Here is a 16,200-nt window from a genome sequence, read left to right on the forward strand (position 1 = left end):
CGCCACCTCAACGTGGCCTGACAAGCAGTGCTATGTCCGCACCCAGGATCCGAACCCTGGGCTGCCACAGCGGAGCTCGAGAACTTAACCACTCGGCCATGGAGCTGGCCCCTAATTCCTTTTTCTTAAACTATAAATAATTAGTCTTGGGGCCAGCCCTGTGGTGTAGTGGTTCACACTCTCCACTTTGTTAGCCCAGGGTTCCGTGGTTCAGATCCTGGGCGTGGACTGACACACCACTCATCAAGTCATGCTGTGGTGGCATCCCACGCAGGAGAACTAGAAGGACTTACAATTAAGACATACAACTATGTACTGGGGCTTTGGGGAGAAAAAATAAAGAGGAAGATTGGCAACAGATGTTAGCTCAGGGCCAATCTTCCTCACACACACACACACACACACACACACACACACACACAAAATTAGTCTCAAAATGATGCACCATAATTCTATTCAAAAATATTCTGTTGCATAAGACAAAATAAGATAAATTATGATCAACTTTAATTCTGAGGGAAATATAGATTTCATTATATTTTCATTTTTTATTTACAAATTTTCTCCGGTTCTTTGGCAGTAGATTCTTTATTATTTATTTATTTATTTAGGAAGATTAGCCCTGAGCTCACATCTGCTGCCAATCCTTTTTTTTTTTTTTTTTTTTTTGCTGAGGAAGACTGGCCCTGAGCTAACATCCGTGCCCATCTTTCTCTACTTTATATGTGGGATGCCTACCACAGCATGGCTTGCCAAGTGTGCCATGTCCGCATCCGGAATCTCAATCGGCAAACCCCTGGCTGCCGAAGCGGAATGTGTGCACTTAACCACTGAGCAACAGGGCCAGCCCCTGGCAGTAGATTCTTATATGAGTCAGAGAACTCTTTGATATGTTAGTTACATCTTTTTCAGCATCTTTAGATATAATGATGTGACTGTTGGTTGAAAAAAATGTCTTCTGATCTTCTTCTTAAAAGCAAATAATTCATCCTTAAATGTAAAAAATGTAAATAAATTTTTATTTTAGACTATTAAGTGATTGGAAAATAGAGAATTGGAGAGATAGTGAGCTTAGAAAGCCAAGGAGTTTCACTCTGAAGTTAAGTACAGAGAGCAGTTGCTGAAAGAGGAAGGTGAAGATTTATTTATTTTTGGCTTGGGAGAAACCTGAACATATTCTCTGCTGATGGGAAGAAGTCAGTAGAGGGTGAAAGGTTGAAGAGACACAAGTGAGAGGGGATGGTTGGTAGAGAGCAGTCTCTGAGAAGGTGAGAGAACATTTATTTGATCCAGCACACTGGTTGGAGACGGTGTATTAGTCAGCCCTGGTGGTCTAATGGTTAAGATTTGGAGCTCTCACCACCACTGCCGGGGTTCATTTTCTGTCAGGAACCATACCATTCGTCTGTGGGTTGTCATACTACAGCAGCTCTGTGTTACTGTGATGCTGAAAGCTATGCCACCTATTTTTCAAATACCAGTAGAGTCACCCTTGGTGGACAAATTTCACTGGGGCTTTCAGACTAAGATAGACTAGGAAGAAGGACCTGGCCACCCACTTCTGAAAAAATTGGCCGTGAAAACTGAATGAATAGCTGCAGAGTACTGTCTGATACAGCACTGGAAGATGAGAAGATGGCACAAAAAAGATCGGGCAGGGTTCAGCTCTGCTGTATACGGGGTCGCAGGAGTCAGAATCAACTCGATGGCACTAACAAATTAGTCTACTCAGGCTGCCCAAACAAAATACCACAGACTAAGTGGCTTAAACAACACAAATTTATTTTCTCACAGTTCTGGTGGCTAGTTCTCAAGACCAAGGCGCTATAAGGGTTAGTTTCTGGTGATGCCTCTCTTTCTGATTTATAGATGGTTTATAGATGATTGCCTTCTGCCTGTATGCTCACGTGGCCTTTCCTCTATGTGCTGCAGAGAGTGCTCTCTGGTACCTCTTCCTCTTCTTATAAGGACAGTAATCCCATTGAGATTAGGACCCCACCCTTAGTGAGCTCATTTAACCTTAATTACTTCCCGAAAGGCCCTATTTCCAAATACAGCTGCATTCAGAGTTAGGGCTTCAACATATAAATTTTAGGGACCACAATTTAGTCCATAACAGATGGGAAGAGAGAATCCTCTTCCATTAAAACAGGAGGGAGACAAGATAGATGTGGGTAAAGTTGTAGGCTTTGGTGTCAAGAAGTTGAAAATTTTCTTTCCATCTAATGGTTTTATTTCCTCTGTGAAACAGAAGTATAAGTAATGTACGGAGAATGAGGGTTAGGTGTTATAGTTGGACATTTGAGAAGAGTAGAGAACTTTTGACGGCTGGTATAGAGGTGGGAAAAAGGGGGTGAGTAGGGGAACATGGCAGAATCACTAGGTTGTATTGACCTATCTGTGTGCCTGGGTGGTTTCAGCAGCAGAGTCACCCAAGCATAGCCATGCCTATTTGGTAGTGGTAGTCTTGCATGTCTGAGTATGACCTCTTATGAGTCTTCATTGTGTGAAACCTTCTTTTGCAACCAGGTATAGACTCGTGTTAACACTACATGTCAGTATTGCTTTAAGAAGATTGAATTCTCTTCCACTTTCTCTGTCGCTGCTAGACTTGGCAGAATACTTTGACTGGAGCATTTTTATCTTGTAGAGAGCTGCACTTAGAAGTAAAATTGAGGTGATTTATAGTCCTCAGGAAGTATTTACAACATCTGCAGGCAAGAATTAACTCATAATCTTCAAAAATCAGAGCAAATTTGCCCAGGAATCATCTGGAGCAAGTGAACACAACAGCTCAGTCGATGCCCTTATTCTAGGATTCTGTATTTGCCAATTTGCCTACTTGCTGAAATTTATTTGTAACCCCAAAAATCAATACTTGTGGTGTTTTCAGTGGTCATTCATGGACATGCACAAAGTGGCAAAAAATTTGAAACACCTCACGTATGTTCCCAGCTAAAGTCAAACAAAACAGTGCTCTGCCTTCTTGTTTAAGCTCTCATACTCTCATCCAAGTGTCCTATTTGCGGTCTTAATGTTATGTTTTTTGCATTTTTATGCTTTTTCTTGGTGATTTCACTATTTAGAACATCCCCCAAATGTAGTGCTGAAGTGCTGACTGGTGTTCCTAAGCACAAAAAAAAAGCTGGATGTGTTTTATAGAGAAAGTATGTGTGTTAGGTAAGCTTCATTCAGCTGTGAGTTATAGGGCCGTTGGCTGTGAGTTCAATATTATTGAATCAACAATATATATTAAATAAGGTGTCTTTAACAGAAACACACATAAAACAACGTTATCTGTTGATCACTTGACAAAAATGTTGTGATCAGAGGCTCACAGGAGCCTAACCCTCTAGTTTCCCATAGGAACATTTCTTCTGGATTGGCTAATTCAGTATTTTTGGTGACTTTACAGAGCATAACTACTATGAATAGTGAGAATTTACTGTATTTTATATATTTTTCCCAAAGACTTTAAAGTATCTTACAGACATCAGCTCATTCATCAACACAACTTCCAAAAATCGGCTGCTAGACGTTAGGTTATTTGTTATGTGGAGGAGGTAGGGGGCAATCCACTTAATAGGTTTTCTTTTTTTTTTTTTTTTTAAACGGTCTCTCTTTTTTTTTAAAGATTTTATTATTTCCTTTTTCTCCCCAAAGCCCCCCGGTACACAGTTGTATACTCTTCGCTGTGGGTTCTTCCAGTTGCGGCATGTGGGACGCTGCCCCAGCGTGGTCCGATGAGCAGTGCCATGTCCGCGCCCAGGATTCGAACCAACGAAACACTGGGCCGCCTGCAGCGGAGCGCGCGAACCCAACCACTCGGCCACGGGGCCAGCCCAATAGGTTTTCTTTAATGTTCAGATTCTAGGACAATTTTGCTTCTTATTAGGAATCTTTTAAATATATAATATCCTGCCGTTGGATGTAAAAAATATCTGCTTCCTAATCATGGTTATGGTTGATTGATTTCCATTGGAACTCATTAGAATATTTCCTATTTGACTTTCATGGAGAAAGGTGAAAAGACAAAGGATTTTGGAAAGCAGAACTCTTTGATACAAAAGTGCCAGGTAGGGAAAAATAATCATAACGGTTATTATCACAAACACAAAAGTAGTAATGATGTAAGTAGCTGAATGCGTGAAATTTGAATGTGTTATGTTGAAAATGGCTTCTCATACATATATATATATAAATAATATGAGCTTTTCTCTCCTTCAACTCTGCATCCAGATCTTTGTCTAGATCCTGCTAGTTCTCCCTTTATTTCTCAAATTTGTCCTTTCTTTTTCATTCATTTAGTTGTAATCTAGAAATCTAGACTTTAACCATCTTCAAGGTTGACCTTAAAGTTGCTACTATTTCTTTCAGCCACATTCTTCTTTGAATGCATCTTTCCTAAGCGTATTTTTGTCATATCATTCTGTAGAGAAGAACTGCCCTACTTAGAAACTTTCAGTGACTGCTAGTTGTCTATTTTTAAATTACTATAAACCATTTCTCTTCACTCTTTTTAATTCTCCTACCGCCCTTCCTCCCCTCCCCACTTAATTGATGTTATGTCATAATTCATTGTTGGGAGGCCTCTTAGATGTTAATTCCCTCATCTTATTACCACCATCTATAAAGCTGCCTATATCTATTCCTTCTTTTTCCTTTCTATATCAAAGAAAGAAGTATTCCTAATCCTAACAAAACAATTTCTCCACTTGTGCCCTGGATCCCCGTCTCGCTTACCTTCTCAGACTTTTCTTCTTGATTTGCTCCTAAGGTTGTCCGACTTGGCAAAAACAACAACAACACAGAACGCAGTTAAATTTGAAGTCAGATAACAGTGAATAATTTTTAGTATAAGCATGTTCCATGCAGTATTTGGGACATACTTATTCTGAAAAATTATTTGTTTATCTGAAACTCTGGGCATCCTGGATTTTTTCTGGCAACTGCATTTACCTCTCTCTCTTTCTCTGTTTACTCCTCTAAACACACACACACACACACATTTTCATCCTCCCTTCTGTTGGATCATTTCTTTCAGAGTTCAGTCAAGCTGTAGTAACCATCTTGTTAAACAAAAGCACACATGAGCCAGCCCCAGTGGCCTAGTGGTTAAGTTTGGTGCACTCTGCTTTGGTGGCCTGGGTTCGGTTTCCGGGCTTGGACCTACAGCACTCATCTGTCAGTGGCTGTGCTGTGGTGGTGGCTCACATATGTAAAAAAAAGAGGAAGATTGGCAGCAGATGTTAGTGCAGGGTGAATCTTCCTCAGAAAAAAAAAAGCACACATATACAAATAGTCAAAACTTCCTTTGACTTGTAATGTCTCTTTAGTTATTTCCATATCTTTCTGCTCTGCTTCACAGCCCAGTTTTTCAAAAGACTTGTCTGTTCAAACTGTCTATCCTACTTTTAACCACCTAGTCATCCTTCAGTTTTCCCTAATCCTGCTTTCACCCCTATCACTCCCAAGTTACCAAAAACCTCCATGTTGCCAAATCCTAATAATTATTTTCAACTGCCATCTTATTAAACTTCTCAGGAGTGTTTGAAATATCTGACCACTCTTTCCTTCTTGCAATAATCTCTTTTCTTGATTTCAGTGACACTGTTCTCTTTGGATTTTCCTCTTTCTTTTCTGGTGGTTGCTTTTCAAATTTCACTTGCTAGCTTTTCTTCTTCTCCTACCTTGTATAATGGATCAGGGCTCAGACTTGAATCCTGTTTGTTTGTTTGCTTGCTTTTTTCCCCTCTCTTGGCAGTTTTATCTATTCTCATGGTTTTATATATCTGTGTATGCATGGGATTTAAATTATAGAAATGGATGAAATCAGTAACTCCTAATTTTATGTTTTCAGCCTAGACTTTCCTCTGAGCTCCAGACTCTGTATTCAGTTGCTATTTCAATTCCGCTTGCATATCTCTTAGACATCTCAAACTTAACAGGACCAAAACTGAAGTCTTGATATTCTTCCCACATCTATTTTTCCCCTGTTCTCCATTTTAATCAGTGGCATCCCTATTTAACAGTTGCTTGAGCCAGAAACCTGATAGTCATTCTTGACATCTTCCTCACCCTTCACGTTCAATCTATTACCAAGTCCTGTTGAACCAACCACCAGCAAACGTCTTTTTTTTTTCTCCTGCTTGTTCTCCCCAAAATCCCCCCAGTACATAGTTGTATATTTTAGTTGTGGGTCCCTCTAGTTGTGGCATCTGGGACGCCGCCTCAGCATGGCCTGATGAGCGGTGCTAGGTCCACGCCCAGGATCCGAACCAACGAAACCCTGGGCCACCAAAGTGGAACGTGGGAACTCAACCACTCGGCCATGGGGCCAGGCCTCAACATATGTCTTAAATCCTTTCACTACCATTATCCTAATCCAGGCTACTATCACCTCTCATATTTTAATAAGCTAAGTAGTCTTCTCATTTCCATTCATGTTCATTCAGTTTTTTCTCCTTACAGCAGTCACGGTGATCTTCTAAAAACATAAATCTCTAGTAGTTTCCCATTATTCTTAGAATAAAATTAAAACTTTTCTGTGGCCTGCAAACCATATGTGATCAGTCCCTGCCTACCTCTTCAGTCACATCTCTTACCACTCTCTCGTTGACAGTGCTCCAATCATACAGAACAAGGATTTGGTAAAAATGAAATCTTATTCTCAAACACTTTGTAAAATGTTAGTCATTTTATTGTGCAGAGTTTTAAAATTTATGGAAACATTTCCAACCTAACCTGAGCATGCATGAGTAGTTAGCTGAAAATGATTGAGATATTTAAGACCAAACACCTAATCTCCCCACATCTTAAAATTTCAAAGCCTTCTTCTGTTAATTTTCTATAGCTTAAATAACACAAATGTATTAATTTACAGTTCTAGAGGTCAGAAGTCTAAAATGGGTCTCAGTAGACTAAAATCAAGATGTCAACAGTGCTGCATTTCTTTGGGGCTCTAGAGGAGAATCAGTTTCCTTACCTTCTAGATATATTTCTGTTTCCAGCTTCTAGAGGCAGCCGGCATTCCTTGGCTTGTCGCCGGTTCCTCCATCCTCAAAGCCAGCAGTGTAGCATCTTCACATCTCTCTCAAGTTGTTACTCTTCTGCCTCCTTCTTCCAATTATAAGGAACCTTTTGATTACATTGTGCCCACCTGGATAATTTAGGATTATCTCAAGGTCAACCAATTAGCAATCTTAATTCCATCTGCAGCCTTACTTATGCTATGTATTCACAGGCTCTGGAGATTAGGACATGAACATGTCTGGGGGCCATTATTCTGTCTGCTACGCATTTCTTTTCTCTTATTACTAGAGCAATACATCCTCATTTTAGAAAAATTAGAAAATAAACCAGCAATTCAGGAGCTGTTTTGGCGCTGTTAATTTCTTAATGGAAATGGAGAAACTTATTTCGTCTTACTTCATGTTGATTAAGAGGAGATGGTCTCTCAGCATGGGTGGACCTTGAGGGTATTATGCTAAGTAAAATAAGTCAGAGGGAGAAAGGCAAATACCATATGATCTCACTCCTAAATAGAAGATAAAAACAACAAACAAACATAGAGACAGAGATTGGATTGGATTGGTGGTTACCCGAGGGGAAGAAGGGAGGGAGGAGGGCAAAAGGGATGATTAGGCTCATGTGTATGGTGATTGATGGTAATTAGTCTTTGGGTGGTAAATATGATGTCATCTACACAGAAATAGAAACATAATGATGTACATTTGAAATTTATATAATGTTGTAAACCAGTGTTACCTCAATTAAAAAAAAAAGAGAGGGTCTCTGAACACTTAAGGCATTTAAGCACTACAGAAGTCTATCATAATTCACAAACAAGAAAAGTATTACCTTCCAAATGAAATCAATGGGGAAAAGGAGTGCTGTAAGACTTTGGCTAAGTAATTTCTCTAGGTCTTGATTTCTGTATCCTTAAAATAAGAAAATTGAATTAGCTGATCTTTAAAATTATCTCTATTAATATATAAAGTTGGTATTTCTAGTCTACCAAAAATTAATCAAAAGAGATGAATAGATAACATCATCACAAGAAAAAAATTGTAACTTTGTAAGGTGATGGATGTTAACTAAACTTATTGTGGCAATCATCTCACAATAAATACATATACCAAATCATTATATTGTACACCTTAAACTAATACATTATTATATGTCAATTATATTTCAATAAAACTGAGGAGAAAACTGAAAAAAATTAAGAAAAAGAGATGAATAGGTAATACACGTTTGTTTTTTTAGTCTAGTCAATGCACAGCTTTATTGCAGGATTCAATCAACTACCATCGTGAGGGTCATGAAAGACAAGGAAGGGCTGAGGAGCTATCATAAACTGGAGGAGACTAAGGAGACATGACAACTAAATGCAGTGTGGGATCCTAGATTTGATCCTGGAACTAAAAAAGGACATTAGTGGAAAAACCTATGAAATCCAAGTAATGTAGTTTAGTTAATAGTAGTGTACCAGTGTTAATTTCTTAGTTTTGATGATTAATCTGGTTTCACAAGATGTTAACATTAGAGGAAGTTGAGTGAAGTGTATATGGGAACTGTCTGTATTATTTTTGCAAATTATCTTTAAGTCTAAAATGATTTCAAAATAAAAGTATTTTTAAAAGACAACGGTAAGAGTGGAAAAGCAAGCCACAGAGTGGGAGAAGATGTTTGCAAGATTTATAACCACAAAGAACTCATAACCAGAATATCTAAGTAACTCATACAGATCAATAAGGGAAAGATTGACACCCCAACAGAAAAATGAGTAAAAGACTTGAAAGTCCATTTCATATAAGAGGATATCAAATGGCCAGTAAGCATATAAAAATGTGCTTGGCACTACATAAGGGTTCTAGTTTGTCCAAGTTAGAACCCTTGTGCGTTGCTGATGGGGATGTAAAACGCAGCTGTTGTAGAAAACAGTATGATGGTTCCTCAAAAAATTAAAAAGAATTACCATATGATTCAGTAATTCCACTTCTGGGTATATGCCCAAAAGAATTGAAAGTAGAGCCTCGGAGAGATATTTGTACACTCATGCTCATAGCATCACTATTCACAATAGTCAAAGGTGGAAACAACCCAAATGTCCATGAATGGATGGATGGATAAACAAAAGGGGGTATATACATACAATGGAATATTACTCAACCTTAAAAAGGAATGAAATTCTGATACATGCTACAACATGGATGGACTTCAGAAACATTCTACTGAGTGAAGTAAACCAGACACAAAAGGACAAATATTGTATGATTCCACTTATGTGAAGTACCTGGAATAGTCAAATTCACAGAGACAGAAAGTAGAATAGTGATTACCAGGGGGTAGGGAGGGGGAAATGGAGGGTTATTGTTCAATAGGTATAGAGTTTAAATTTGGGATAATGAAAAAGTTCTAGAGATGGATGGTGGTAATGGTTGCACAGCAATGTGAATGTACTCAATGCCAGTGAACTATACATTTTAAAATGGTTAAAAAGGCAAATCTTATGTATATCTTGCTACACACACAAAAAAATGTTACAGGCCATTATCCCTGATGAACATAGATGCAAAAATCCTCAACAAAATGTTAGCAAACTGAATTCAACAATACATTAAAAAGATCATACACTGTGATCAAGTGGGATTTATTCCAGGGATACAAGGATAGTTCAGCATTCACAAATCCATCAATGTGGTACATCACATTAATAAAATGAAGGATAAAATCATGTGGTCATCTCAGTGGACGCAGAAAAAGCATTTGACAAAATTTAACGTCCATTCATGATAAAAACTGAACAAAGTGAGTATAGAGGAAATGTGCCTCAATACAATAAAATCCATTTTTAAAAAGTGTGCTCAGTTGTGGTCGTGATGGTAGTGGTGGTGGTGAGATGCAGATTAAAATCACAATGTGACACCCTTACCCAGAATGCCTAACATGTAAAAAGACCAAAAATACTAAGCACTGGAAAGGATATGAAGCAACTGGGACAGTGTTATCTTGCTCCTCGGAGTATAAATTAGTGTAAATACTTTGGAAAATTGTTTGACATTGTCAACCTAGCTGAACATCTACATACCTTATAACCCAGCAGTTTAACTGCTAGATATATATCCAACAGAAATATTTTCATATGGGTACCATATGACATATATAAGAACATTCATAGCAACGTTATTTTTTATGGCCCCCAAACTGAAAACAACCTTCAACAGGAGAATGGATTCAATAAATTATGGATATTCCTGCAATGGGATACTTTCCAGCAATGAAAATAAATGAACTTCTGCTAAACGCAACAAACTTAAATAACTTTTAGAAACATATTGAGCAGAAAAAGAACACTTAAAGAATACATCTTTTATGCTATTTATAGCAGGTTCAAAAATAGGCAAAACTGATCAGTGGAGATAGGAATCAAGATAAGGATTATCTTTAGGGAGGAGTGAGGTTAATGACTGAACGGGGACGTGAGGGAAGGTTCTAGGGTGCTAGTAATAGGGTTTTATTTCCTTGTCTAGGTAGTGGATAGGTGTGTTGACTTGAAATTTTATTGAACTGTAACTTTTTGATTTGTGTACTTTTTTTATAGTAGGTTGTGCTTCAATAAAAAATTATTTTTAAGAAAAGAATACAGTGAGAAGCCCACATTCTACATTTATTTAATAGCATTGTGCTTCATTATTTTACCCTATACCCTTCCCACAGCACCCCCCCCCCCCCCAACTCTATGATAAAATTGAGGGCCCTGAATCAAATTCTCTGCTCTTACTCTGACTGTTTTCAAGTTTAAGCTTGACCTCTCTTTGAGGACAGTTTTAGCTAGAGGCGCTAACTGCAGCAAGCTGAACTCTGACCTAAGTGGAGCTCTATTAGCTGTGTCAGAGATATTGAGGATTTAAGTCCACATTCCACTCCCAGATTCTAGAGGACTTACCAGAGAGTGCAAAATGTGGCTCGGTGCCTGCTTTTAGTGTACTTTAGTCTCCGTATTGCTTAACTGTTTACCTGAGAATTGGATTAGTCTGTGGCAAGGAGGTACATTTAGCTGTACTGGGCATAATTTTGTTATAGTGATGTTTCTATTTATAGTTTTTTCAGTTCTTACTCACACCTGATTCCCTTTTCCTCCCTTTTACCTTTCAGGTGCCTGTCCTATATTTTACTCATTTTTGGCTTTACTCTGAGCTAGCTGTTCTTTGATTAAGTCATTTTTTCGTTCAGCACATATTCATTGGTTGTTTACTACATGCTGGGCATTTGTAACACAGGAATAAGACACATAATCTCTGCCCTCAAATTGCTTGCAGTTCCAGTGTGGAAACAGACAAATGATATAGTATCAACATTGATATGTGCTATGATAGAGATGGGTATGGAGGATTACTCAGTAGCTTGTAGAATTGATTCTTAACCTAGACCAGGAGCTGGAAATGTGTACTAAAGGAAATTACAGCTAAGCTAAATTTTGAAAGATGTGTTTGTGTGTGTGTGTTCAAAATGGGGATGTGGGGAAATTCAGAGAGCTGAGGCTCAGGAGGTACGCAGAGGCTAAGTCATGAAGGGTCTTGTGTGTCATGCTAAGGAGTTTGGATTTTATTTTGAAGACAGTGGGGAGCTATTGAGGCATTATGAGCAAGAAAATGATGTGATCAGATTTTAAAGTGATAATGCTAATGATAATCAAGTATAAGTTAAATTTAACAGACTGAAGTAGGCTATTAGAGGGATGGAATTATCTAGGCCCTTGTCAAAGCATAATCCCAGCAGTATTGGCATCCTCTGAGAGCTGTTAAAATGTAGAATCTTGTGACCTGTTCCAGACTTACTAAATCAGAATCAGCATTTTAGTAAGATCTCAAAATAATTTGCATGCACATTCAAGTTAAGAAGCACTGATTTAGGTGAATATGATGATGGTCAGGCCTTAGACAGCTGGTATGAAGAAGGGACAGAATGCAAGAGATCGAGTGCATCTTCTTCTTTTTATTTGGAATCCTCTTCTCAATCCTCCTCCTCACCAAGGTACCCCTTACTCATCCTTGACTTTTCAGCTTACATAGAGCTTCTCTAATGCCACATGACTGGTGCTCTTGCCACATACTCCCATAGTAGCCTGTACTTACATTATCATTTTTCACACTTTTGTTGTAATTATTTAATTGCCTGTCTCTTTGCCTAGACCCTAAGCACCATGAGGACAGGGACTGCCTTTCTGTGCTGCCTGGCACAACAAGATAGGCACCCAGTAAATATTTGTGGTTTGATTGAATGAATGAATTCACCATTCAAGAAGAGAAGATGAATTTGAGTGTGTTGGGGGATGTACATGTTATATGTAATATCAATAATAGTAAATTTTAAATAGCACTGTTCTAAGTATGTATATTAATTTATTTGATCCTCTCTGCAATCCTACAAGATAGATACTCTTAATATCCCCATTTGACAGATGAGAAAACTGAGGCACAGGGAGGATAAGTAATTTGCCTAAGGTTACATAGTTAGTAAGTGGTGAGTCAAGATTTAAACCAGACAGTCTGGTACTACTATGCTGTGTCTAGTTTTGGACAAAATAGCTTCCTGGCACTATGCTAAGTGCTTTATATGTATTTCTATGTATTATTTAATCTTTATAACATCAATGTGAAGAAGTTATTATTCTGTATTTTGCATGAGGAAGTAAAGGCTCAAAAAGTTACATAGCTTACCTAGAGTTACACAGCTAGTAAGTGATGGAGCTAGCCTTCAAACCCAAGCCTATCCAACTCTAAAGCCTGTACTATCCTTTACCGGTAATGATGATATCTCCATGTTGAGTTTGAAATACCTGTGGGATATGAGTCTTAAGATCACTGAGGAACTGAAAGTTAGGATGCCTAATATTAAGGTTGCCGGGTAGGGGGAGGGTTTAACAATTCCAGTTGCTCTGGTAGCATTGGCATTTCAAGATTGAAGGGGAAGGGAAATTTAAGGCCTAGCAATTCCAGCCATCCACATAATCGACCAGATGGAACTTTGAACTCAGGTGATTAGGAACCTTGGCCTCTACAATAAGCTGTAACTTAGGTGACTAAGGAGTAGTTATTGCTTTTTCTTATAACCTCAGAGAATCCAGGTGGATTAGAAAATACTGAATGTCAGAACTAGAAGGAACCAGTTCTAACCTTCCACAGTCCACTCTTACCTACCTCCCCCTCATTTTATAATAAGGAAACTGAAGAAGAGAGTAATTAGGTGACTTGCCAAAGTCTAGTAAAACCAAGTGACAAACCAAGAATATAGAGGACAGGGTGACATTCTTGTGTTTTTTTGCCCTGTGCCTTATGACTCACCAGGTTATAGATTGATCACCTCCTGTTAAAACTGTTTTGCCATTGTAGTTACTTCTTCACCACTGCCTGGTTCTTTTTGACTTTGACCCGTGGAAATATTAACTTCTTTCCTTTCTGCTCTAGCTCCTAGCACGTACTCACGCTGGCAGGTCATCCAGCTTGCCCTCGTTAATGGTGATACTACCATTAAGTCCCCACTGGTAGGGACACGACTGGCACATAGAGCTTCGAGTTGTTCTTCTTCTTGGAGTGAAAAATGAGATTCTTTTGAGCTTTTTACACACTTGGTCAATTCTTGTGAAGCTTAAAGGCTGTAGGAGTGGGTGCAGTTTGTGTAACTTTCTTCAGAAGTTGCAAACTCCTCACTGAAATGTTAAGAGTGACTATTATAGATAATTGTTTGCAGTGGTCTCACTCCTGCCCTTGCCATAGGTATATCTTCTAAGGCACATTATGGTAAAATGAAATTAGATTGAAAACAACACCTATACCTTATTGCTTATACAGTCCCATTCAGTTAATAGACCAAATGTAATAACTGCTGTTTTATTTTTGTTTCAGAGTCATTATAGAAAGATGTAGTGAGATTGCAGTTTTCAAATGAAGTCCATTTTGGTTAAAACCTACATTAAAAAAACCAAAAAAAACATAACACAAGTAAAATGACATTTAGTTTTGCCTGCCAAAATGGTGTATTTTACATGTGTTTATTCTTTTATTCCCATTACTGTCTTCTTTTGAAGTCATTTTCTTCCATGTTTTGACACCACCATGAGGCAAATCATCTTCCATTTATTTAATAAGTGATTGCGTAAAAACATCAACAGGAGCACCAATAATCTAGTGATTTGCTGATCATTGAAATATTTTAAGAGTTGGGCTCCATTCTAGCAGTAAAATAGTCTTTTGGCCTTGATTTATTCCTAAAAGCTTCATTATGATACAGATCATAATGGGTTATAATTGATGCAGATCAAGCAATGGAAAGTGGATTATATATTCCTGCTGACGTAATATTATAATTAAGGATTAAAACCCTACTAAGAACTCACCACAAATAAGTCAGAGTTGTGGTCAGTAATAGATCTAAGCCTCTGTATATATAAAATAATGTTCCAAATCCTATAAAATGGACATAAATATATTGAACACATTGACTATGCAAGTTACCTCCGGAGTACTATAAGGTGTACATACAGCATAGAAAATTTGACAATTTCTTAAGCCTTTACTGTATGCTATGCACTGTAGGCAAATAGAAGCTGGCTCAACCCCTGAAGAGCCTGGAATCTAACATCTGTACACAGTAGCTATAATTTGAGGAGGGGTGAAAATAGTGATGTGACCAAAGAACAATAGTAGAGGAAAGGGACATTCCTGTTTTTAGGTTAGATTCCATGGCAGAATTATCATTTGAGCTGAACCTTGAAGAATTTGAATAAATGAAGATGATGAAAGTGAAGGCAGAACAAATGCATTTCAACATGAGAAGATGGCATGAGCAAAAGCCTTGAGGTAGAAGAGGACACAGCATAATGACATAAGTAAGAGCTACCATTTATGAAGTATTTAGTGTATGCACACTTTTTAAATCCTTGCATCAATCCTGTGAGATGGCTATTATTATTTCCACTGTACAGATTAGAAAATGGGAGGGATAGAGAGGTTAATAACTAAGTGGCAGAGCCAGGATTGTAACCCAGGTCTGTTTTATTCCAAAACCAGTACTCTTTGCTGCTGTGCTGTGTGGTCTTCACGTTCAGGAAATAGGCAGTAATACTGCTTACCTGGGGACAGAGTATATATAAGGATATGTAGCAGAAGATCCTCCTGGAAAGGGTTTATAGAGGATTTTTAGGAGGCAGTGAAAATGGACAGCGAGGGATAGATGAGAGGCTTGGTAGAGGAGGGCTCAAAAATAATTGGCAACTGGTTGTTCTGGGGACGAGGGAAAAGGGGGAAGTCAAAGATGACTGAAGTTTTCTGTCGTTGAGGGAACAGAGGTAGAAAAGTGAGAAGAAACTGTGGTTTGGAGGGTAGGGAGAAAGGAAAGGTGAAGAAATCATTTTGATTTTAGATACGTTGCCTTTAAAACACAGATGAAAGATACCGTTGGAAATTTAGGCAGCAGATATAACTTCTCATTTTATTAGGAAGTTTGGATTAAAAGACCGGAGGACAATAACTGGAGCTTGTTAAGAGCTAAGGCTTTATCAAAATTGGCACCCTGACCTCAGAGGGCCTTATCACCCCTGCATTTCATCAACTTTCTGTGTCTTGTCATCACTCAAAATTGCTTCCCTCCATAGCTCCTCTGTGACCACAGCTTCCTTTATTTCCACCTCTGCTGTTCTCTCTTCTTATTGCATCTGATCTCCACCTGCCCTGTGATCTCTAATCCTTTGATACCTCCACATTCACCTGGTCCAACAGTCCCCTTCTGTTTTCACTTGTCTTTCTCTCTAGTCTAGACTTCCAGGTCAGTCATTTGAATTCTGCCCTCTTGGGCATCTTACAATACCTCTTCCCCTAGACATTACCTCCCTCTCCTCCATTCCACATCCAAAGGACCATTCTCTTAACCAGTGAAGGCAAGGCCCTAAAGGGCAATGAATCTATAATCCTAATTATAATACTATGACTATCAGCTCCAAAGAAATTATCCTCTGCAATGGGAATTAACACTGTTAAGAGTCCTTTGAAGGGGACCAAAGCAGGCATATCTTGTTGGGCTTCTTTTGTTTCTGAAATCTACAGTACTCTAATTGGGTAATATGCTCTAGGAATGAACTAAGCAGGTAAAATAGGTTAGGTCACCTCTTTTTCTAGTTTTGTCTTATTTCCACACTTA

At 38.4% G+C, this 16,200-nt stretch overlaps 1 protein-coding gene across 16 annotated transcripts in view; it reads left to right on the forward strand.

Moving 5' to 3' along the window:
• AHCYL2 (adenosylhomocysteinase like 2) overlaps positions 1 to 16,200 on the forward strand; it is a 168,807-nt gene that overhangs the window by 94,220 nt on the left and 58,387 nt on the right. The window lies entirely within an intron of this gene.

Source organism: Equus caballus, chromosome 4 (genome assembly GCF_041296265.1).
Source record: "Equus caballus isolate H_3958 breed thoroughbred chromosome 4, TB-T2T, whole genome shotgun sequence".
Classification (NCBI taxonomy): Eukaryota; Metazoa; Chordata; class Mammalia; order Perissodactyla; family Equidae; genus Equus; species Equus caballus.